The following is a 23605-nucleotide window of genomic DNA, read 5'->3' as shown; positions in this document are numbered from 1 at the left end:
CATTTGGCACAAAGTCTGTGTCAGTCAGTAACACGCATGACCCTGGGAAAGCTCATGAGATAAACAAGAGAAGCCCTGAACTCAGGACCAGTATCTATGCCATTCCTCACAAAGCATGCTCCTGACCACTATCTCAACAGCTCTTCTCCATGACCTTGGAAGGGACAGAGGTCTAGTGTCCTCATCCTCACCTACTACTAGATAAAAAATTTTTTTAAAATGAAGGGACCACCCGTGATCAGACAGCTAGTGGAAAGCAAGACTTGAAGTGAGCTGTTCATACTCTTAAATGTCATTCTGTTCTTCATCTATGCTCAGGTCTTTTTGCTTTAAGGCACATGTCACAAAATCAAATGCCTCCAGGATCCAGGTCAGGAAGCAGATGAGGAAGTCAGCCAGAAGCTAGCTAGGAGGGCCAGTGGGCCCTGGAGAGAGCCGGTTACAACTTGAAGGTGTCCACATCTGCTCAGCTCCCTCACAGTCACGCCCTGTCAACATAGGCCCAGGTTTGCCAGACGCTCCAGCCATCGGGAGAAGCCTGAAACCCAGCATGTTGAGAACTTTCTATTTGTCATTGTTTGAGTTGGCTACAAATTTTATTTGTTGTTTTAATTACAGACTTGCGAACTGGTTTACAGGTTGCAGCCTTCACCTTGTAGCATTTCTGGAACAGCTCAGTGCATAGAATTAGGTGGAGGACAAGTAAAAGGCAAAAAAGGGACAGAAGATCACAAGCCAAATGAAAAGCCATGGCCTTCTCGACTACACAGCCTCTGAAGATCTGCTCCTCAGCACTGATGATGGGAACAAGTTGCTAAAGATGCAGGGAGACAAGATGAGAAGAAACTACAGGAGATGCTGGGTGAATAACCTTAAGAATTGTATACATTTAAGATGCCAATGAAAACAAAACAAAGGAACAAAGAAAAGATGGAAAGGCATACTATAACCATAAAAATCCCAAGCAGCTACTACCACTTCTGTGTGTCTAGACGTGGATTAAACCATTTAACCCTCACAACCCCACAAGGTACATACCCTGCTTATGCCCATACTAGAGAAGAAGAAACAAAGTCAACAATTCCCCAAGATCACCCACAAGATCATGGCACCCACTAGAGTCTGGCTGTAAACACATACTGTTAGCTACTTTTCTATTCTTCAGCCTGATTGAGATAACAGAAAGTTCCCAAGTGAGGAGTGACTAGACCAGGTAGATTCACATTGGTTTGATGGCTTCCTCCTCCAGGAAAATCGGGGATTCTGCTGGGTATGATACTCTAATCTAATCTGAGTATGCCAAATTGTAACCAGCAAGTGGTGATGTGCATTTTACCAATGTCTAATTGCCCAGTAAGTGTTTTGAGAGGCCTGGCTAAATCATCAAGTATAGGTCAAGGCTCTTATTCTACTGGGGAAATAAGATGTACAACAAAGAGGAAAGAATGATCAAAAAACCCCACCTCCTGGTCCATCCAAGATGGGCAGCTTCCTTACTACTCTCACGGGTTGGTAAACAAAGGCCTGCTAGAGGCAACAGCGGAACGAGGGTGTGAATTCTCCTCTCCTCCCTTCTCCTTGGCCTGCTGACAAGGCCTCTGGTTCTTACAGAGTTCTCTGACCTCCCTCCTGTGGCAGCTGAGGATGCTGCGAGTTTTAGGTGAGATGATGGTGGCATGCTTACTCTATTCATCACCCTAGAACTTCTTTCAGAATGATTATGTTAAACTAGAGGGCAGTGGGGAGTTTTGAAGAAAATATCATATTCCAGTAAGGCACTTCCTCTTAAGTTTCATAACCATGAACTAAGAGGAACACATGTGGAAAGCTCAGCTGATGCTTCCTAGTCAGGCAGTTCAAAAAGAAAGGTCCAGGCACACAGTCACAAGCAGATGCTCTCTAGCCATTCTGTAGTTATCAAATAATAATTTACAGTGATTTATCAAGTTTAATTTACACAACTGCCCTTTGAAATACAACTGCATGCCAGCCTGGTTGTCTTCAAAAGCATGGTTAGAAATGGCACAGTGAACTATCTTAAAGCAATAAGCTATCAGGACAGTTTCTTCTGTGGGTAAAAGAAGGCAGAGAAGTTCTTGACCTTGGGCTGGTGAATTCTGAAGACTGTGACTGTGGACAAGTCAACTTGCCTTTCACAGCTTTTGTTTCCTTGATGGAATCCAGTAAGAAAGGGTGCATACTTTACTCTGCTGCTGGAATGGCTGGTTAGAAGAGAGAGTTCTTTGATATGTTGAAGTGCTGTAAAAAAATAAAGATATTATAAAGACATCAGCTAGAATTCAAATGACAACCAACAACAACCTCACGATCCAACCATTTCTCTAGTCTAAGATGCTGCTGGAGGCTGCGACAGGAGCCATGCATGGCAGGATCTCTACTCAAAGCACCTCAGCTGCCATGTAACACACAGCAGTCCCTGGGGGCAGCCACAAGGCCATGAAGGGGAGACCACCTGCAGAGCACTACTTCTTTAGGAGGCCCAAGGCTACTCTGAATGTGCCAAGCATAAGGAACTGTCCTTGCCAGAGCCAAAGCACCAAGAAGTGCAGGGTGACTGACCAGTAAAAGCAGACAAACCAGAGATTCTGGGAGTGACATGACTGCTGACCAATCAACTCTGCAGAAAGAGCTACACTGTGAGTGAGGAGTGGTGTTTGGGTGTGTGATGTGTCTGTGCACGTTATATGTATTTGTATGTGCTGTATGTGTAAACATGGTGTGGTATGTATGCATAGGAGGTATGTGAGGTGTGCGTATGTGCTTGCATGTGTGGTGCAGTATGTGATGTGTGCATATATGGCACATGTTTGTGTGAGGTATGTGTGTATGGCATGTGTGGTATATGTGTGTGGCGGCAACTAAATAGAGTTGTCAGCATGTCAACAAGCCAACCTTTTTCTCCAGTACATGGTGACAAGCTGAAAAAATAATAGAGGGTGAAACCAATGCAAGCAAAGAAAGATTGACTCACCGATGAAATTGTCTCCAAAGACAGTGCTCTGACAAAATAAATAATGGGAGCTGAGAGTGAAGTCAGCAGCAGACCCAGAGAAGCCTTTTGTTGATAGGTTATAATGTCCTGAATTCCTGTTCTTTTTAAAATTTTAGTAATGACTGCTGTACACACAATTCTGAAAAACACTTCACCAATTACTAGTGGGAAGGCCCCACTAGACACCCACCCAGTCCTCCCTCCCTGTTGGAACAGTTCTGCACAACCCCTACCAAGGCATGAAGCTGAGGGGTTGATGTCAGTGTTACTACTGCATAGGTATAAGTTTGAAGCTGAAACTATCTAGCTTGTTGTCCTAGATGTAAGAAATAGAAACATAGGCCAGGTGCAGAGACTCATATCTATAATTCCAGCTCCTCAGGAGGTGGAGATAAGAACTGCTGTTGGAGGTCAGCCCAGGCAAAAAGTTACTGAAACCTTCTCTCAACTGATAAGCTGAGCCTGGTGGCATACATTGGTCATCCCAGTTACACAGGAAGTGTAAAAGAGGAGGATCTTAGGCCAGGTTGGCCTAGGCAAAACTGCAAGAGCTTATTGGAAAAATAACTAAAGCAAAAAGGGCTGGGTATGTGGCTTGAGTGGTAAAGTGCCTGCCTATTAAGCACAAGGCCCTGAGTTCAAACCCCAGTATCACCAAAAAAAAAGAAACAGACACAATAAAGTTATCATGGTGGAAAGGATTTGAGGTTGGACTAGACAGACATCAGGAAGCACAAAGCACAGTTCCTCTCTCCTGTTCCCACTGAGGCCCTCCAGTCAGAGCCAGCTCACTTCTCCCCCACATGCTCAGCAAATGCTTCCTTGTCACACAGACACTGCTCTTCTGGCCTGGGCAGAATCTTTTCAAAGAAGCACAAAGGTGGTTGCTGCATTTCCCAACAGCCAGCAGATTAATTAAATTGCACTTATTTCTGAAGATGTATTTATTATGCTTCAGGGAATTCTTCAAAATGCTTTATTTATCTTGCTAGGATTGTGAGGATGGAGCTCTTTCCCTTTATTTGACTGATGTTCTTGGAGACTAATAATGACCCCCCCACCAAAGGATCAAACCTCCTAAAAGATCAACAGGAATTAATGTTCCTGGCAGTTTGTCACCACAGTACATAGACACGTTGACTTATGGATTATCTGTGCCTCATTTCTGATAATGAAACTAGAGAAAAATGTGATGAGTACTTTGTCCCTGAGCAGAGATGGGGCAATGGCCTATGGTTTTCTATGTTTCCGAAGTCAAATTATCCACAGTCCATCAGCTCACCCTGGACAGAGATGCTTCACTCATTTGGGACACATGGTGGTAGAGGGTGGGAGGGGCCGTGCTGCTCCACAGAGCTGAGCTGAGCTTCCAAATGTCATTCCAACTGGGACAGGCTTGAACTCCCCGGGATTTTAAGTGAACTCATCTCAGACCTCTCAAGGGTTGCCTTGTATCTTCAAGCTTCCCATGGAGGAGGCCTGAGAAGATGTGGCCCTGATGTGGGGTAGTTGTGCCTTCCCCACATTTGTAGGTTCTATATGTAAATCCTGTGTGTGACAAGTCAGGCATTGGCAGGTATATGTGGGACTTGTCTTCCCAGTGTATCATGGCATTGGTTGTGGTTCCCAGAGAACCAAACTTAGCCATGAACTACTCTGCTCTCTCACTGTAATTTTCCCACTCTCCAGGATGAGATCAAAGTAGTCAGCACCCCGCACCCACCCCACTGCCACATCTATCCCTCAATACTTGGAGCTCCGAGGCTGTGCTTAGAGACCAACCAGACCATGAAGTTCCTCAGAGCAGGGCAAACCAAGCTGGTCAGCACTATTACTGCTTTTCTCTGCAGCTGTACCCAGGAGGATGGCAGGTCCTTGACTTCTGGAGTTCCAGAGAGCATAAAGCTAGACAGCAGAGAACCCAGACTAAAATGGGAACATGTCAGGAATTGCCTCTGCTCTCCAGAGGGCCAACAGTATCCAGCGGCTGGGTCACACATGTAGTCTTCTGGACTTCTCTGTTGCCTTAGAAAGGCTTAGTTCCATTTCCTCCTTTAACCAAGGCAAAGGAATCCCCCAGCAGTATTTGCTGTGGTTTCATATGTACAGTTAGAGCCAGCTTCCCAAGTGTGCCAAGGATTCAGGCCTTCTGCCTGCCTTCAGGGAACCCACAGCCCAGCATGTGAGGCAGGTAAATAAACAGCACTCTGGGGCAAGGGGTGGAAAGATGGTAATGAAGTAGACCAGTGGGTATCACTGGAGTTTGGGAGAGGCTGGACTTCCCCAGTCACGACAAAGTGAGGCTGGACCAGACCTCCACAGGTTCTGAGAGCTCCCATAGGCAAGAGGCAGCATTTGGAGAGAAAGAAAGAGTGTGTGCATTCCTGGTGGGGGGGAAGGGGTTGCCCATGCTCAAGTTTGCCCTGGTACACATAGGCACTCGGTGACTGTTGCGTGGTAGAGATGGATGTGGCTATATGCAGGTTAGCAAATGTTATTCATCAGAGCTTTCAGTTTGTCACTGTAGCCAGGGAAAGGTGGAGGCGGAGACTATGTACAGTGGGGTTTTGACATGGAAAACCATGTCTAGCTTTCCCCAAGTGGGTACTGAGATTCAGTGGTGGCTCAGCTTTCAGGGCTCTCTTCCTCTGTGCTATCTGAACACAATTTGGAGTCTTCTGTGAGGAAGTGACTTCTGTGCTCTGGGCAGAAGAATGTTGGGGACTCACCCCATGCCATGTGGCCATATGGATGCAACACAGCCATTTGACCCAATCTCTGAGGGCCCTGCAGATTGGCCCACTACCCACTTATGGGGCTGAATGGGACAGGCCCCATTATGTTAAAATCCACAATGACCACATGGCCAGGCACTGCCCTTATGTAACCAGTTTGTGGACAGCTAGAAGTGTATGGCTTGGGTGAAAAGCTTAAAAGGAGCCTGAGGCCAGGTTACCAGAGGATAGAGGGATGTTTTCTCACTGGCTCCATGACTGAAAATGGCTAAGAGCCAGCACGTGTCATGTCTCCTAGCCATGAGAAAGGCAGTTGTGTGGCTACCACAGGTGGCATGGGGATTCCCAGCTAACAGGTCTGGATGTCACAGGCTGAAGAGCATAGGCTGGGAAGATGACAAAGCACTAGAACTTGAAGGGACCAGAAGGGTCACGAAGGGTGGTGAGGCCCAACTTGTGTGCTCTGGGTCTTGTGGACATCTGAGCAAATCACCTGCATGTACACAAAAGGACATCCATTGGGAACCACCAATGGGGTTGAGATAGAAAGGAGGGCCAGAAGAGAAACAGACAGGCTGTGTTCTGATGACGAGAGGGGGGAAGGGGTGGCAAAGCAGAGAGATAAAACTTAAAGAATTGAAACATGAAGGTCACATAACATTGGGGAAATGAAATAGCCAATAAAGTCACATGCAGCCATATGTGGGTTCAGCTTTGCTTTTTGCTTCTGTAACCTGCTTGCAAGGGTATATAAGGCGAGACCTCTTTGTTCTCGGGGCTTAGCCTTTGGACACGAATCCACTGGGTCTGTGTCAGCACAGTAAAATGTTGCTTCCTGCTAAACTGCCTCAATGATCCGTATCTCATCTTGAGATTCCTGCAACAGGGTCTATTCTCACCTTTCAGCTGAAGAGACTGAGGTCAGAGAAGTAATCTGTGTCCAGAAAGTGGATTTGTGGAGGAATTTGTACTAGAATCCATGCTTCCTGATTCTTATCCTCTTCTCTTCCGCCTCAACTGTTTATCTCCCCCACCCTCATCACTCATGGACACGTGGATTTCACCCACTGGGGTGGCAAATTGAAAATCAAGCCCAGAATCTCTACATCCAGGGAATCTGAACTTGAAAAGGAGGTTCTTGTGTACCCCATATAAGGTAATGGCTTTAAAGTCAGGTAACCTCTCTACCTGGTGACCATTGACTTTGTCACCCTGGGGTGGGGGCTTCAGATGAGCATGATGGAGGTTTAGCTGTGGGACAATTTGAAGGCCATTTTCATGGTGCTTATCACATAGGGTGCTCCAAAATAAGTTTAAGAAATGTGGCTGAGGGCAGAGCCCTGCTTCCCCCTGCCCTCTCCCCTCCACCCCCAACTCCACACCCCACATGCTAGTGAATATGTATCTTTGGGAGGGAAAGGAGAGAGGATAACTGTAGAGACCTGCAGGAAAACCAGACTTCATCTTAAATAGAGGAACAGATGAGGGTCACATCCTAACCCAGTAAGGGTGAACAGGAGTGACACAGCCCAGACCCTTCCAGGACCTCTGCCCTGGAAGGGGAACCCAGAAGCAGCATCAGGGTTTCCTGTAGTCTCAGCTTCTGACCCAACAGTTATTTTGTGCACTCTGAACAAAAACACAGGGCAAATGTCAAACATCACCTTGGTCCTGATGGGGAAAATGTGGCACCCAAAGCTGCCATAGAGTTTTAGGAAAACTGTAGACAGGGGTCGAGGGGTCCCAAGCACTCTCTCATCACCACCTGGAACCCAGCAGGGCACTGAAGGACAGCTGCTTGTAGTAACCTGTATGTCCCTATCTGCCACCTGAACATAGAGCCAAGTACACTGAGCAGCTTTACCTCGGGTATTGCCTGAAAATTGCCTGAACAGCTTTTAAAAGTAGCACTCTTGGATTGGGCAGGGTGGCAGATGCCTAACAACCCCAGCTACTCAGGTGGTAGAGAAGGAAAATTGAGGTTCCAGGCCATCCTGGGCAAAAAAAGTTAGGGAGACCCTATCTCAAAAAATGAGCCAGGTGTGGCTCAGCCACACAGGAGGCATAGCCTGGCCCAAGGCAAAAGCATGAGACCTAGCTGAAAAATAAACTCAAGCAAAAAGGAGTGGGGATGTGGCTCAAGCAGTAAATAGAGCACTTGCCTAGCAAGCACACATCTCCAAGTTCAAACCCCAGTTCAGCCAAAAATAGAAGAAGAAGGAGGAGAAGAAGAAGGAAGAAGGAAAGTACTCCTCTCTGCTGAACCTCACCTCCTGGCTATTGGGATCTGCCTGTGGCAGGTACTAGCTGTTGACATCGTTTCATCTTTAGTTTTTATGAGCTGCCAAGTGTGAGAAGCACTGAGGGAATGGAGGTGCCAGGCAGTGGGTGCTCCTGGCTCCATCATGCCAATCTCTCCTAGCTCCTAACCAATGCAATACCAGTTGGGGTTTATCTAACAGCTATAATAATAGTCAGCAGTCCCCCCTTATCTGCAGGAGATGTGTTCCACAACCCCAGTGGATGTCTGAAACCACGGGTAGCACCAAAGCCTATAAATACTGTTTTTTTCCTATAGATTTGTACCTGTGAAAAAGTTTCACTTATATGCAGTAAGAGATGAATAATATCTAATAATAAAATATGATGATTGTAACTATTCTTAAATAAAAGTTATGTGAATGTGATCTCTCTCAAAATGGCTTACAGTTTATTTCTGGAATTATCCATTTAATATTTTCATGCTCAGAGCTCTCACTCTGCCTTCTATAGCTCTAAGTTCAAAGTTTCTCCCTTCAAAGGGAGCATAAGAGAGAAACCGAGATAAAAGAAACAGTGGCCAACTAAGTTTTCTCAAAGTTGAGATAAGAGCCTTACAATGGAGGAACAGTGGGCAAGGCTAATCAGGGTAAGTGTGGACAGTGGAATATACATGAAATGCGGTTCTGTCTTTTCAGGTAAATATCTAAATAAGCTGACTTCTGCAAGGTGCTCTTGTGTTTTCACAAAGTTCTGCTTAAGGCTCCTAAACATGCCTCCAAATCCCCTCTGAGGGCAGCACATCTCTCAAACCCAGCCCCAACACAGGTGGCCTTTCCATTGTTCACAGGAAGACTTTCTCTGGTCCTCACCTTTTTCTGGCCCCCAGTAACACAGTGATCCCTCTCCATGAGGTCTTTGCCAGCCCTAGAATTCTGATTCCAGCAGTCCACTGAGACCCACACCCTCTGCCACAGAGCCTATTGCCATTTTTGCTGAGACCTGTGAGGCTGACAGACAACATAATTCAGGCCCTGCCCTTCTCCAGACCCCTGGAGCTACTCCATCCAGGGTGAGGTCTTGCTGTTCCTCCTCCTTCCCCATCTTCTCATCTCCTTTTTCTGCTTCTGTATCCCCTTTCAGGCTCCTCTGCATCTTTGCCAAAATTTATCTGAACTGACCACTCTCATCGCCAGATTACACAATCCTCTTCACCTGATTCTGTGCTCCATAGACACATGCTCTGATGTGTTCATTTTCAGGCTCTTTGCCTACACTCTTCCAACTTAACAGTGGTCTTAAAACACTGGCATTCATAAGAACCACTTGGGAGGTTGTCTGGAGTACAGATTCTGTCCTGTCACCCTGAAATGTCTGACTTGATATATCCCATCTGGGCCCAAATGAAATAGATGAGAGGGACCTGCCTCTCCCTGGGATGCTGAGGCAGGAGTTGAGCATCGCTGAAGCACTGTTAACACTGTTGATGTTAATAATAAACATATAGAAAGCATTCCCTTTAATGTTTAGTATTCCTTTAAATAATTTCAGATGTTGGGGGTCTGGGTGATTTGACTCCATAATTGTCAGCTATTAGGCCTTTCCCTGGTGTGAACAGACTTGAGTTGAAGGACTATCATGCCAGTGCCAGCTGCTTTGTTCACTCCATGGATGCCTTGAGGAAGTTACATGGCAACCACAACTGCCTACAGCTCTGGCTCCTTAGGGCAATGTCCCAGCCATGACTGTTACAAACAGCTTTCACCAGACTTGTTGCCATGACAAGCCTTGGTGGACTCTAAATGATCAGGCAGCCATTTCCACTCTGGTCAGAGAGGGAGCCCTTCCCCTAGAGGCCCAGCAGAAGCCCTGTGATTGGTGCAAACATAATCTTTCATTGTATGAGGGACTGCTGTGATTGGTGCAAACATCCTTTCCACATCCCTCTTCTCAATATATAAGGAAGCCATTGGGCTCACTTTCTGAGTCAGTCAGGAGACATATTCCTGTGCTGCCCCTGTAACATTAGGCCCAATGAAAGGCTTCTCTCAAGTCCCCTTTACTTGCCTACTTTTTTTTTTTTCAAATTCAGTGAGGACAATTTTATTTCTTAGTTTGCAATCTGAATAACATATATTTTCTTGCAATATTGCAGTGGCTAGGACTTCCAATGCAGTGTTGAATAGAAACGGTGAGAGTGGACAAGCTTTCCTTGTTCCCACTGTTAAGAGGAAAATTTTCAGTATTTCGCAACTCAGTATGATGTTAGCTGTAAGTTTCCAACTTCATCAGGTTCTCACCTACTTTTGATCTTCATCATCAGTAGACTGGGCTGAGCTTATAACATGACAAAAAGAGAAAAGAAGATGGTAGAAGCCAAAAGCTGAGCAATAGCAGTAGTGGAGGCAGTGGAGTCTACCATCTTTCTCCAAAAAGATTCTACTATATATGGGATTCGTGCTGAATGAATAGATTTTAGCGGCTCCTGGCACCAAAACAAACAAAACAAAACAAAAAAAAACGTGGGGCAATTATGTGAGATGCTAACTATGTTCACAGTAACCATTTAATTGTTTATGTGCACTTTATAATGTCCTGTTGAATACTTTAACTATATACAATAAAATTATTAAAAAAAAAAAAGAATCCCCGAGCTGGTGCTTCTCCCTCCCCTATCCTCCTCTGTAATCCTTGTCATTTGGCATCCGTGCGTCTGCATTGGTGCTGATCTCAGAATGAGTGCACGATGACAGCACACGCACAGGGTTCAGCTCTCATGCTTCTAGCTCTCCCTCTGGTATTTGGTATAACTGGTTCCCACTTCCAGTTCCCTTTACTTTCTCTCTCTCTCTCTCTGTTAAAATATGTATAACATAAAACTTGCTCTTAGCACTTTAACTCTAGCACTCTGGAGGCAGCCTGGGCTATAAAGTGAGATCCTGTCTCAAAAACAAACAAAAGAAAGACCCTTCTGACATTTTTAAAGTGGACAATTCAATGGCATTGTATTGTCACAGTGTTTAATTCCTTCACCTTTAATAATCACAGATTACTCAAATGATTTCCTGCCTCTCAAGTTCTTATCAGCAACAATTTTTTGTCACAATCTCTTCCCCCTCCTGCCCTCACTCTCACCCCACACATTCTCTATGGACTCCCTCACTTCCCTGGTCTAGTCACCTTTCTGTCTGGTAAACATGCCAGATTTGGTCTCCAGCTTGAGTCTCTCTCCGGATCCCAAGTGTTGCTTGCACTGCTTGCTGACCTTCTTCAGGGTGGCACCCAACAGGATCTGAGTCACAGTCTTTACCCTCCTCTAGGAGCCCTTCCCCTCCACACTTCCTGGTTATTGCAACAATGTCTCCATTTTTCCTAGAGATAAACTGTAGCTCTCTCCAGTAGCTCAACCATTCCCTACAGAATTGAAGGAAAATTCCACAGCTACTGTGGTTCAGCTGTGGTTTGTTCTCCAGGAGTCCTGTGTTACAGGCTTGGCCTCCAATGTGGTGTTAACTAAACCATGGTAGGATCTGTTAGGAGCAGGCTTAGTGCAAGGTGATTAGGCCTGTAGGGTGTGCTCTAGAAGGAGTTACTGCTGGTCTCCTGCAGTGGGTGAGTTCCTGCAAGAGGGGGTTGTTACAAAGGAGCAGCCTAATCCCTGAATCTCTCTGGATTGTGAAGTGATCTCCTCTACTTGCACTCGTGCCATTCTACTGCCATCCGCTATGAGGTCCTCATCAAACTGAGCAGAACTTGGAGCCATACTCTTGGACCTCCACAACTTCTGCCAAATAAACCTCTTTTCTTTATAAAGTACCCAGCTTCAGCTATTCTGTTCTAGCTACATAAAAGAGATTAATACAACTGCACCATAACAATATCTATTCACACATATTTGTTAGGAATTTTCTATAGGCTGAGCATCTGGGATACTAGGGGGACTAAGGCTCTGTGTTCCTCCTGCAGGAGCTTACAGTGTCATCCGAACCCTGGGTAGGCAAGCACACCCCCAAATCACACCCAGAAACCATGAGAACACAGATGCTGAACAGCAGCAGATGATTTGAACCCTGGCTGCAAATCAGCACAAGATGCTAATGGAAAAGATCAGTGATCTGAGGTTTTGTTTCTATCATTTTTCTCTTCCTAAACTTGGGCTAACAATGCCTACCCATTAATTTTAACAGCAGTAAGAAGACATTTTTAAAAGCAAATATGATAGCAGTAAATTCATGATGCCTGAGATTTTTCATAATTATTAGATTTGTTTCTAATAATATGAGAAGTAGAAGTAGATGGAATATGGGTGAGACAAGGTCCATATTACATTGATCATCATGGAAACTAGGTTAAGGGAACATGGAGTTTGTCATGCTGTCATTATTTTGTTCATGTGTGAGACATCTTTTTAAATGAGTCTATATGCATGCATGGTCCTCTGTTCCCAAATGGAAAGAAGACCACACTCTACTGGTCAGGGCGACCAAACATCCCAGCTTGCCTGAGCCTGTGGGATTTCCTGAGGCATGGGGCATCTAGTGCTATGTAAAGATAGTTCCAGGAAAATCAAGACAGAAGGTCACCCTTATGGCCAGAGTATTTCTTTCTAGTGGTGCACTCTAGTAAAGAACATGACCATGGCAATTTTAAAGAAAACATCAAGGTAAATTACCTTTAATCAACTGATCCTCCTCCATCTCTCAAGGTAGTCTTTGTGAAGTAATGACAGAAACACTAGTCTGAGTTGGATGTGGAAATAAATTCCCACTTCCTCTCAGCCAAGACGTCAACACCAGCACTGACAACAAGGTCTAAGGTGCACCTCTCTGTAGTGAGTAGAGCTCAGGATCCACTAATTTGTTGGGCTGTAGTGTAACTAAGTCACTTGAAAGTTGACATCTCATAGATTTCAGCAACGAGAATTTTAGACTAAGGGGAAGCACAAAAGTAGGTACATTTGGGGAAACTGGACCTCTTCTGAAAACTGCCTTGATGATATCAGGGATTATCTCCACGTCCAGGAAGCCACAGCCTCAGAACTGGCTAGACAACAATGGACATTGCCTCAAGATGAGCCCATTAATTTCCCCACCCCAGGAATATGAAGTTCAGCCATGGAATTTCTGGTTAGCTGTGTACATCAAAGTTATTCAGTCACTTAGAGCTCATTTAGTAAAGATTTATGAAAGAACTTCTGTATGTCTGGCCCCCAGATGAGGAATATGAATGTCGATTAATTTGTGTAAGCTCACTCTTCTGTTCCCAAGGCATGTTCAGAACATTTCTTTTTCAGTAGTTTCCCAAGATTGCTGTCAAATAGGAATGGCTCCCTGTTAACTCCTGTTAGCACAGAAGCAAGGAGAGCAGTGTGAGCAGAGCAGATGGAAGTTAGGATTTGTGTTCATAGCCTCACCATCTCCTGGAACCTGGATCATTAAACATAGCAAAGGTCAGGCATGTAGAAGACCTGGAACGAGACACTCTAGGATGAGACACTTTTCTGGGGATGCCCATTTGGAACCACACAGACCAAGAAGTAAGCTGGGGCTATGATTCGAATATGGTTTACCCCTCTAAAAAACCATGTTGAAATTTGATTGCCTTTGTGGCAGTGTTGGGAGCCTTTAAGAGGTGACTAGTCTATTAAGAGGATTATTATCTTTCTCTGGTGAGTTCTTGTTCTTATGGGAATGGACTTGTCCCCGCAGGAGCAAGTTGTGATAAAGCAAGTCCACCTCTTGTGTTTTGCCTCTTCTGCTGGAACTCACTTGCCCTGCTGCTTTTTCTACCATGAGATGATGCAGAATGAGGCCTTCATCATAACCCAAGCAGATGCTGGCACCAGGCTCTTGGCCCTCCCAATCTCCAGAATTATGAGCCAAAATAAACTCCTTTCTTTATAAATTATGCAGTCTCCCAGGTATTCTGTTATAACAACAGAAAACAGAGTAAGACCACTGGTTTGCAAAGAAATGATTGAAAATGTACAAGTGCCAGTGCAGTGTGAAAACAGAGATGAGAGATCTGGGGCCAGGGGCTGGGAGGCGAGGAGAGAGCTCAGTTACTTCCCAGTCCAGCTCCTGGTCCTGCACCTGCCCTTGGTTAGGGAGGTCCACGCCTATTCCTAGTAGTTTCTCTTTACTACGTGCTGGTAGGGGATTACTCCTTAAAATCAAACAAACTCTGGCCAAGACAAGTGCTGAATTTATCTTGGCAATACCCCATAGATGAGGAGCATGAATGTTGGTTAATTTGCTTAAGTCCATTCTTCTGTTTCCAAGACATGTTCAGAGTGTTTCATTTTCAGTGGTTTCCCAAGATTGCTATCAAATGGGAATGGCTCCCTGTTAACTCCTGTTAACTAGAAAGGAGAGCAGTGTGGGCAGAGTACACGGAAGTTAGGATTTGTGTTCATAGCCTCATTGTCTCTTTGAACCCTGATCATATAACATAGCAAGAGTGAAGTGAGTACCAAATGCTAACTCCACCAAAATTACCAACATCTGTTCACATAGCTATTGAGAGTTACCCAGCAACTCTTTACCTTTCCCATTCACCTTTAATTCAGGTAACTTTGGTCTGTTTGCAAATTTGTGTAAGATTTGAATGTATTCCTTTGAGCTTGGGTAACTCTCATGAATGTGACGGTCCTCAATTTTCTGCTGTTGTTTTATAACAGGAGACTTGGGAGTGGTTTACAGAGAGCATGCTTCATGTTCCAGAAGTTGAAATAAAACCGAAGATTTGATACAGACAGGAAGAGGTTTCAATGAGCAGTCTAGTCCCATGGGTGAACTAAAAGGGTCAGAGATGCTGCCACACAGGACCCTGGCCTGGAGGTCCCACCTGTGCTCTGAGAGCTTCTGGGTACGCAGCAGAAGTGGACTCAGAATGGAGAGTATAGACCCGGGACAGAGGATGGTGGGGATAGTCCTCCCACCACCCATAAGCAACAGAAGCCAAAGCCTGGTTACTGCCCACATCAAGGCATTTTGGGGCACATGACACCCTTGTTTGTTTAGACCAGTAGTCAGCAAATTTGACCAAATCCTGCATATAGTTCCAGCTGATTTTGCAAATAAAGTTTTATTGCAAAACAGCCACACCCTCTCATTTCCAAATTGTCCATGACTGCCCTGCACCCCACAGCAGAGTTGAGTTGCATGGCAGACACAGAGCAACCCACAAAGCCAACACTTTTACCAGAAAGTTCTTTATCGAAAGAGTTTGCCAGCCCCTCTTCTGGACCAATACCAATTAACAAGTATCAAAACACAAACAAAAAACTCTTGTGAGAGTTCTAGTTTTTTCTTCCTGTGACTACATTGGAGTCTAAGTTCATGGGAGTGGCAGGTTAGGCCAGTGTATCTGGAGTTTAAGCGAAAATGTTATCAGAAGCCATACCCTAGACCAACACTGAAGGCTTTCTTAGATAAGCTGTGAACTCATTCTCAGGCTACCCTGGGGATTTCATGTTTTCCCTGTGTGGGTGCGGCTCTCTCTCAACTATGCCATGGTGGCTGTCATGGTGTCAGATTGGAGCTGTTATTTTTGGGGAATACTAAGCTAAGCTTTCTTTTTCTGTCCTGTACTCAGTTTTGTGTACAATGTTAGAGAAAACCATCACAGAGGCTGGTATTCCCAGAAACACACTGTCTTTCTGACATTTCTAAGAACACAAGCAGAAAACAAGCATGATTCTCCTTTAAAAGGGCAGAAACTAAATACAAAATTAGGTTATTAGCTTATCTGTAACAGGGATAAGTAATGAAGCAATTAGACATCAGTGAAGAGAAGACCTTTGCCTTTCAGAATGTGTGGTGCAGTTAGGAGGCTGATTCTTTAAGGAGTCAGGACATGTTTTACCTAGATGCTGAGAAGAAAAGTACCTGCAAGGCAGCCACATGAGACAGAAAACCACTTAAACACTCATGTATGAATAAGAAAAACTGCTAGCAGCTGACATCAGAGCATGTTTGATGGGTGTACACAAGATTTGGTCCATGTTCTGTGTAATTCAAGAGCCTTTTTAAATTTGGACCCCATCTGGAATTCACTGTCCCCATGGAAGCTGTGAGCACAGGCACCTGCTTCAGTAAATTGTTCACAGTCAGATGGCGGGAAAATCATGGCACCATGAAAGCAGAAGCAGGCTCTATGGCAGGCTGGACAGTGTCCTTGAGGGATGCACTCAAGGCAGAGTCTGGACAATGATCTTTGAGTTCAGACAATGACTTTATAGCTACATAGGTGGGAAGTCTTGTCCCTTGCAGGTGACAAGCAAAATGTCAAGTGTAGCACAAGGCACTGAGTGCCCTCATAGGTGGAACAGAATGGAGCACACGACACAACTTCATTCCTTCAGAAATGTTTCCAGTTGTACTGAGGTGTAATTGAAAAGTAACATTGCATGGTTTTAAGGTGAACAGTGTGAAGAATTGCTACATACATGTTTTTGTGAAATAATTACCACACTCAAGTTAGTAAACTTGCCTAATTACACTTTTTTGTGCAGTTTTCTTTTTCTTTTCTCTCTTTTTTTGGGGGGAACATTTAAGCATTTAAGCAAATGTTCAAGCATAGGGCTCAGTATTATCAACTGGAGTCACCACGCTGACCATTACCTCTCTTGAACTCATCCCATTTAGTGAACTTACGCCTCCCTTTTACCATGCCTGCCAGTCCCTGGCCACCAACCTACTCTCTGCTCCTATGAATTCAATAGTTGTCTTTCCTATATCTGGAGCATTTCACTTAGCATAATGTCCTCTGGGTACATCCAGGTCATTGCAAATAACAGGACTTCCTTTTTTTTCTTTAGCTGTTGAATAGCATTCCAGTGTGTGGGGTGTGTGTGTGTGTGTGTGTGTGTGTGTGTGTGTGTGTGATATGTGTACAATTTTCTATATCCATCAGTGGACATCTAGGTTTTTTCTGTACTTTGTCTACTATAAACACCTTTAGCACACAGCTCAGACAGGCCTCTAAGATGCCTTTTACAGCCATGTGTTGTTTTCCACCGCTGAAGAACAGAGTTTGGAGGAAAACATAAAGACTCAATCATGTGATTTATTGCCTGTAGTAATCTAATTCTAGTTAAAGGAAGTATATTGCTCTCTTTTTGGTAATAAAAATGTAGTCATTTTTGTCTTTTTAAAATCTTAAGTAGAAGAACCCCTTTGCTGCATGCAATAATTACAGTCACTGCCTGGGAGCCAAACATACTCCCAAGCTGCAGGAGATGTTGCAGAAAGCTTTCTCAGGCTTGGCCCCCAGTGGGCTTTCCAATGTCTCACAGTTCCTATAGAAAGGCCTTCACTTTTTCCTTGGGCCGTAGTCAGTCCTTTATCTCTATGCCTGATGACCCAGGGAATATATGCCCATGGATCTGCTTTTCCTTCTCTACTGTGACCCCAGGAAAGCACCTGTCTGCAGTACGGCCAGGGCAGGTGGAGAGAGCTCAGTCAGTGCTTCTCAGAATTGGCAGTACTGGGGAAGAGACTAGCTAAGGAGGCTGGGTCTGTTGGTTACTAATGAACACAATTCAACTTGGTTCAATAATACTAAATGTTGCAAGGTAAGAAAATATACACTGACAATTTTAGAAAAATATTCAAATATATGAGAGAAAAAATTAATATTTTGCCCAGTCACCAGGAAGACATCAAGAAAAATTTGATCCCTAAATCAATGTTTGCATTCCAATTTTTCTGTAAAAGGTATTTATGATTTGTGTTTTTGATAAAGACTAATATCATTTTTGGTATATATTTTTAAAAATATATACAACAACTGTTGAGAATTGTTCCTTCACAAAATGTACTTATGAATGGAATTTTCAGTCTTGAGGTCTGTGCAATTCATACAGTTTGTGTTGGTCTGTTCTATCCCTCTCTTATGAACACATGGAGATCTGGGAGCAGAGAAGCTGACAGAAAGCCAGGCCTGCCATCAAACTACACCAACCCCAGCTCATGTACCACCAGACAGGCCTGGAAAGAAACAGCCAAGCCCACTTGTTGGACAAGGTCCAGAAACTTATCATAGTTCTACACCCTGTGTTGTTTCCATGATACATACACTATATACACCAGAAATGTTTGTCCAACAGGGAATGCAAAACCAATCAAGGGTGCCTTATCTTATATCAAAGTCATGCTAGCTTACTGCATTAAAAACCAGAAAATATTTCACCTGTATCCTGATTTAGAAAATGCTGATTAAATATAATCAAAGAAAAAGATAAGCAGTGCATGTCACGCAATTCCCAGATAGGAGACCTCGACATGGAAGATCTCTGTGAAGGGACATAAAGAAAAGAATGGAGCAAACGTTAAAAAAAAAAAAAAAAGACTGGGAGTTTCATGACTGTCATTTTCTTCTGTAAAATTTTAAAAGACTGAACCCTAAAGTATTTCCTGCCATTGCTGTCCAGGACAACTGTGTAGGTCTTAGACCAGATGGCCAAAGGCAGGGCTGAATTCTTAGACATATATCTGGCCCAGGACATAGAACCCACTGACTTTCTCATTTTATTAGCTTTTCCATCATGTTGTTGACAGACCTGGAATTACTTCCCAACCTGCTGCTGTCCTATGTAAGTGGAGGACTAACCTGCCATCCTGACTGTCCTTTTCCTGGACCCTGCCTGACCATACCTATAGAGCTTTACCTTGGAGGTGAGGGTAGATTGGCGCTAGGAAGCTTGCATGATGCGTGCTCTTACCCAAGTCAGCATGTAATGTGGGTTCCATGTGCCCTGGCTGGACCATTAGCCCTTGCCTGGCCACCCACAACAGAGCCACTCCACCTGTGCCTCTTTCAGGAAGCATCCAAAAGAAAACATAATTCTGATATGTGTAACTCCAAGTTCTCATTTCAACTTACCTGTTTTAAAACAGTTTTGGTGCCTTTGCAGAGTAAGCCCATTTGAAACCTCCAATTGTTCACCCAGGCTGAGGCAATAAACTCAGGCCCTGTTCCATCCTGTTAAAATGGTGCCAATGGTGATGACAAGCACTCAGCCCAGACTCCACACTGATCAGTTTCAAATTTTCAGGACCAGTCAACCTGTGCCTCATCCTGGCAGACGGGGTATTGACCAACTTGGTTCCTGAGTTTGAAAGGTCATCACCTTGAGTTTCTATTTCAGCCTGTGAAACTCTAAAAGATACTGAGATCTGAGGAACTAGAAAGGGAATCAGGTAAAAAGGGGAAAAGGAACTAATATTTACCTCCATTATCAGGAGGAGATTTTCTGCCCTCTGGTACACTCAGACACGGGTGATTGCTCAAGTGTTTAACTTTTGTTTTAATTGCAAATGCCAGTACAAACCAGTTTTGAGAAAGCTTTTGCATGAAAACTGCTCTGCCATTTGAAAAATCTGATCAAGAGAGGCCAACTCCTCAGCTGGTGAAAAGAACCTGAGTTCATGAAATTATTAGGGTAGTCTAAATGAAGCTTAATAGCACTTAGCACTTCAAAGAACACCAAATTCACTAACTAATTAACCACCACTATCCCCTGGAGGTATAGAAGTAGCTATTATCCCACTTTACAGTTGGGGTCAATGAGATGTGGTCCTAGGTGGAGCACAGTTGCCTGGGGCCCCAATGAAGTCAGTATCTACCAAAAGTTAAAAGTTGCAGTCAGACCTTCTGAGACCCGTCCTTGCTCCAATATACTCCCCTTCCCAAGTTTTATTTCCTTCTAGAGCTTGGTGAAAAATATTTCACATGTGGATTTGGAGAAATTTCAAACCTCTTTCCTCCATATCACTGATTCTGACATAGATGGTTTAAGATCAAGAGGGTCCACACAGATTAAAGTTATAACAAACTGGAAAGCAGGAAAGTTCCTGTCACTGGCCAGGGAAAGAGGCTGTTCTGATTTATTAACCAGTTTCATAGCACTTGTTTATGCCATCTGTTACAAAATGTTTTCTGAAGTGTGTAGTATAGCAGGATTTCACAAAACACGAATGCCAAGCATTGTAACAAAAGTAGCATGAACTTATCCTTCCTTAAAAAAAAGTCAGTGTCCCCAATGACCCTATCACACAAAGGGAACACATGGTGACCACACCATAGAGCAAGACTCAGAAAGTTGTAGCTGCCTTTGAGCAGTACATTTGCCAATTAATAACTGTATAATACAACAAAACTGTATGATCAATCTATAAGCTTTTTAAAGCCATGTTTACTACTTCAGCACCAACATCTGATCATCTTTGAAACCTTTGAGGTCTATCACTTCTGGTAAAGAGAATACTTTCTCTGATAAAAGGAATATTAGGGCAGGAAGTGGACCTTGAGGTTCTGTTTGGACCCACTAAAGTGATGGACAAGTAAGAGATCCGAAGTCAGAGACAGGAAGCAACAAGAACAAGGATGTATGTTTCCAAACTTAAGCCACTGACAGTGGTGGAAGGGAACCTGTGTACCATCAGTCCTGGAATTCTACCAATGGGAATTTGCATAGAAACCAGGATCAGTTTTTGGTTCTAGGACCCAGGTATCCTAGCTCTCAGGTGGACCTTCTTTCCACTCTACTGGGGATAGCTTTGCAGTTCCTCTTCCTCTATTTTATTTCACAAGCTTCTCACTTCATTTCATTTTATGTTTTGCTCTAGTGCATTACCCAAAACAGTACCATGAGTAAATCATTGCAATGTGGATGATTCTTCTCATGGGAACAATGATAAAAATCAGGGGCTTATTCCTAATCAAGAACATAGCATCAAACAGGTCATATATATGAACAACAGTCATAAAGGCAAGGATTAAATGACCACAAACCTCAATTACCTCATCTGTAAAGGAGGTATAATGGTGAGACCAAGGTCGATAACACTGAAGGGTTAATGGTGATAACACATGGGAAGCACTTGGCAGGGCCTGGCACATAGTAAGTGCTCATAATATACAGGGTTAGCTTTAGTTTCGGGTTGTTATACAAAGGCTCTCTTCATATTCTGTTGATTGTAATCCTCAGAACAATATTAAAAGGGAGTGATGCTACTTTTGCATTTTGAAAATTAGAAAACAGAGGCCTGGAGGTACAAAGTAACTTGTTGGAGGCTACGTGAGCAGTAAGTAACAACAGAGCTGGCCTGTCAATGCAGACAACTTGACTTCAGTGTCTGTTCTACAATTAAAGTGCCATATAGTAAATGGTGCTAGTTTTATCATTTTACTTAAATAGGTGAGTAATTATCCATTCCATACAGAATAGAATAGATGTACTGTGAAAATTAGGTCATAAAAGGCCTCACATTACTATCAAGCAAGTGAACAGGAAGATCACCCCAAAAGCAGGTTATAAGGACACAAGAAGTTGCTAGTTAAGCAATAAAATGGGTCCAGAGCCAAGATAAAAGGCCCCATGCAGAGATAACCACCCATTCCTGCCTTTCTTTGTCTCCTGTAAACAGACTTCACTACAGATCCCCTGCTGCCTATTCCTGCCTTTCTTTGTCTCCTTCTGTAAACAGACCTCCCAACACAGGTCCCCCCTCCGCTGCTCCTGCCTAAACAGCCCCATCCCTATCCTCCAATGTGAGCCCACCTATTAGCAACCAGCATGTTCACTGTAACCTGATTCCCTGCTCTGTCCTATAAGAATCCTCTAATTTCACTGCTCAGGGCCTAGAATTTTGAGTGTTAGCTCATCTGGAACTGCCCGCGTCAAATAAAATCCAAGTTCTCCTACTTCTCTGAGTGTCACTTAGTTTCTCGTCAGACAATATTTCCACAGCATTTCTGGAGGCCCCAGTGAGATTCCAATCATTCTGGTCCCTTGAGCCAGCAGCTGGCAGCTGGGCTGCACCAGAGTAGGGAGAGACTCAGGACCAAACAAGGCAGTGTGCCACCCAACAATATTCCAGATCTTCCTTCGCCCCAGAGTTCCAACCCTCTGTGTAGTCTTGCCCCACTGGACTCCAAGGAGAAGTGGACCAACTCATCTGGCAATTTCGTCTGGACTTGATAGACCCCAGGGGAAAGTCTGCCCTCAATCAGGTCCCATCCCACTGGGCAGAAAGGGAGTCTGATCAACTCCCAGGAATCTCCAAGAGAAAATCCGCAGGTTAAGGACTTCCCCAAAAGTGGGGAAGGAAAAACTGTAATAACTGCTGGTGTAAATGTGTAGGTGAATGAGTGGCCTGATTCAGCCACACTTCAGGCTTGAGTTTGTGGCTCCATGGTTGAAAAGCTATGGAGTCCGAGTGAGTCTGTCCTATGGTTCCATGGTGATCCTCATAAGGCTTAGGGTGGCATCAGGGCAACCAGATCCAGAGTCACAAGGCTGACCCCACCACTGATTCTAAGAGGAACCTAAGTTCCTTCAGGATGCGGCCAGGCAGTTATCTAACTGGGCTCTTCTCATGAAGGGGCATCCACCCTTTTATGTCTTTGTGCTACCGACATGGGGAGGAATACATAGGGTGAATATAGAAAACACTAACTGCCATAGGCAGAAGTTCCTCAAAGCCCTAGACTGTATGCTTAAACATTTTAAGAAGGAATTCTTGGGAGATTATGGGATCAAAATGTCTCCCGGAAAGCTGTGCACACTGTGTAAGTTGGAGTGGCCCACTTTTGGGGTCAACTGGCCCCCCTGAAGGTACCCTAGACCTGCCCACTGTCTGGGCCACTTATTAGGTCGTAATAGGAACTGCTGGACTCCCAGATCAGTTCCCGTATATTGACTCCTGGCTTCTGGTGGCCCCTTGGGTCCAATTCTATGCCAACAAAAAAGGACAGAGCAGAGTTTTAATGGTCCAGGTAATGAAGCCCAAAGACCAGAAGCTGACCAAGCCTGTTCTGCAAGGGGATCCAGAAGATGAACCACCTGTGCCCCTACCATACATTCCCAGCCAGTGCCACCTCTCCCAGACAGTCTATCACCTTCAGTGAGTCCCCCTCAACCCCATCAGCAGCCTCCCAGCCCTAACAATGTCTTACACCCATCCCTGGCCTGAAGTCTGAGTCCACAGCCCCTGAGCTGCCACCTTCACTCATCCCAGGTGCCAACCCCTCAGGCCAGGGCCCTACAAATGCTGCTCTGTGAATTGCAAGGACCCCAGCAGGTTGGTGCTGATGACACGGTCCAGCCCGGATGCTCTATCCTTTATTACCAGCCTTTCAGTACAGCTGACCTCTTAAATTGGAGGAACTATACACTGCCTTATTCAGAAAAGTCCCAGGCCATGATTGACCTCCTAGAATCCATATTTCAGACCCATCAACTTACTTGGAATGACTGCCAACAGATCCTCCTGACATTTTTCAACACAGAAGCAAATCCTGACAGAGGCTCGCTGCTGGCCCCAAGGGCAGGCCCCAGCAAAAACCCTAGATGCAGAAGCTTGAGCAAGAAAGGCAGCCCCCAGGACTTCAATACAGCAGAAGGACAAAGAGTCCTCACCCAAAATCGCACTGCCCTCCTACATGGGCTATGGGATGGAGCCAAGAAGCCTACCAACATGTCCAAAACTGTAGCAATTATCCAGAAACCAGAGGAATCACCAACTGATTTTTATGAGAGACTCTGTGAGGCCTTCCGAGTGTACACCCCCTTCAATTCAGAGGCACCAGA

At 44.6% G+C, this 23605-nt stretch overlaps 1 long non-coding RNA gene across 1 annotated transcript in view; it reads right to left on the bottom strand.

The window, feature by feature from the left end:
* Window positions 1-1746: 1746 nt before the first annotated feature.
* LOC141425709 (uncharacterized) overlaps window positions 1747-23605 on the bottom strand; it is a 283495-nt gene continuing 261636 nt past the window's right edge. Inside the window, exon 9 of the long non-coding RNA XR_012450789.1 lies at window positions 1747-2259. This is a non-coding gene — a long non-coding RNA (uncharacterized lncRNA). The remainder of the gene's footprint in view (window positions 2260-23605) is intronic.

Source organism: Castor canadensis, chromosome 8 (assembly GCF_047511655.1).
Source record: "Castor canadensis chromosome 8, mCasCan1.hap1v2, whole genome shotgun sequence".
NCBI classification, from domain to species: domain Eukaryota; kingdom Metazoa; phylum Chordata; class Mammalia; order Rodentia; family Castoridae; genus Castor; species Castor canadensis.
Note: the sequence above shows the minus strand (reverse complement) of the source record. Positions and strands in the feature narration are given on the sequence as shown.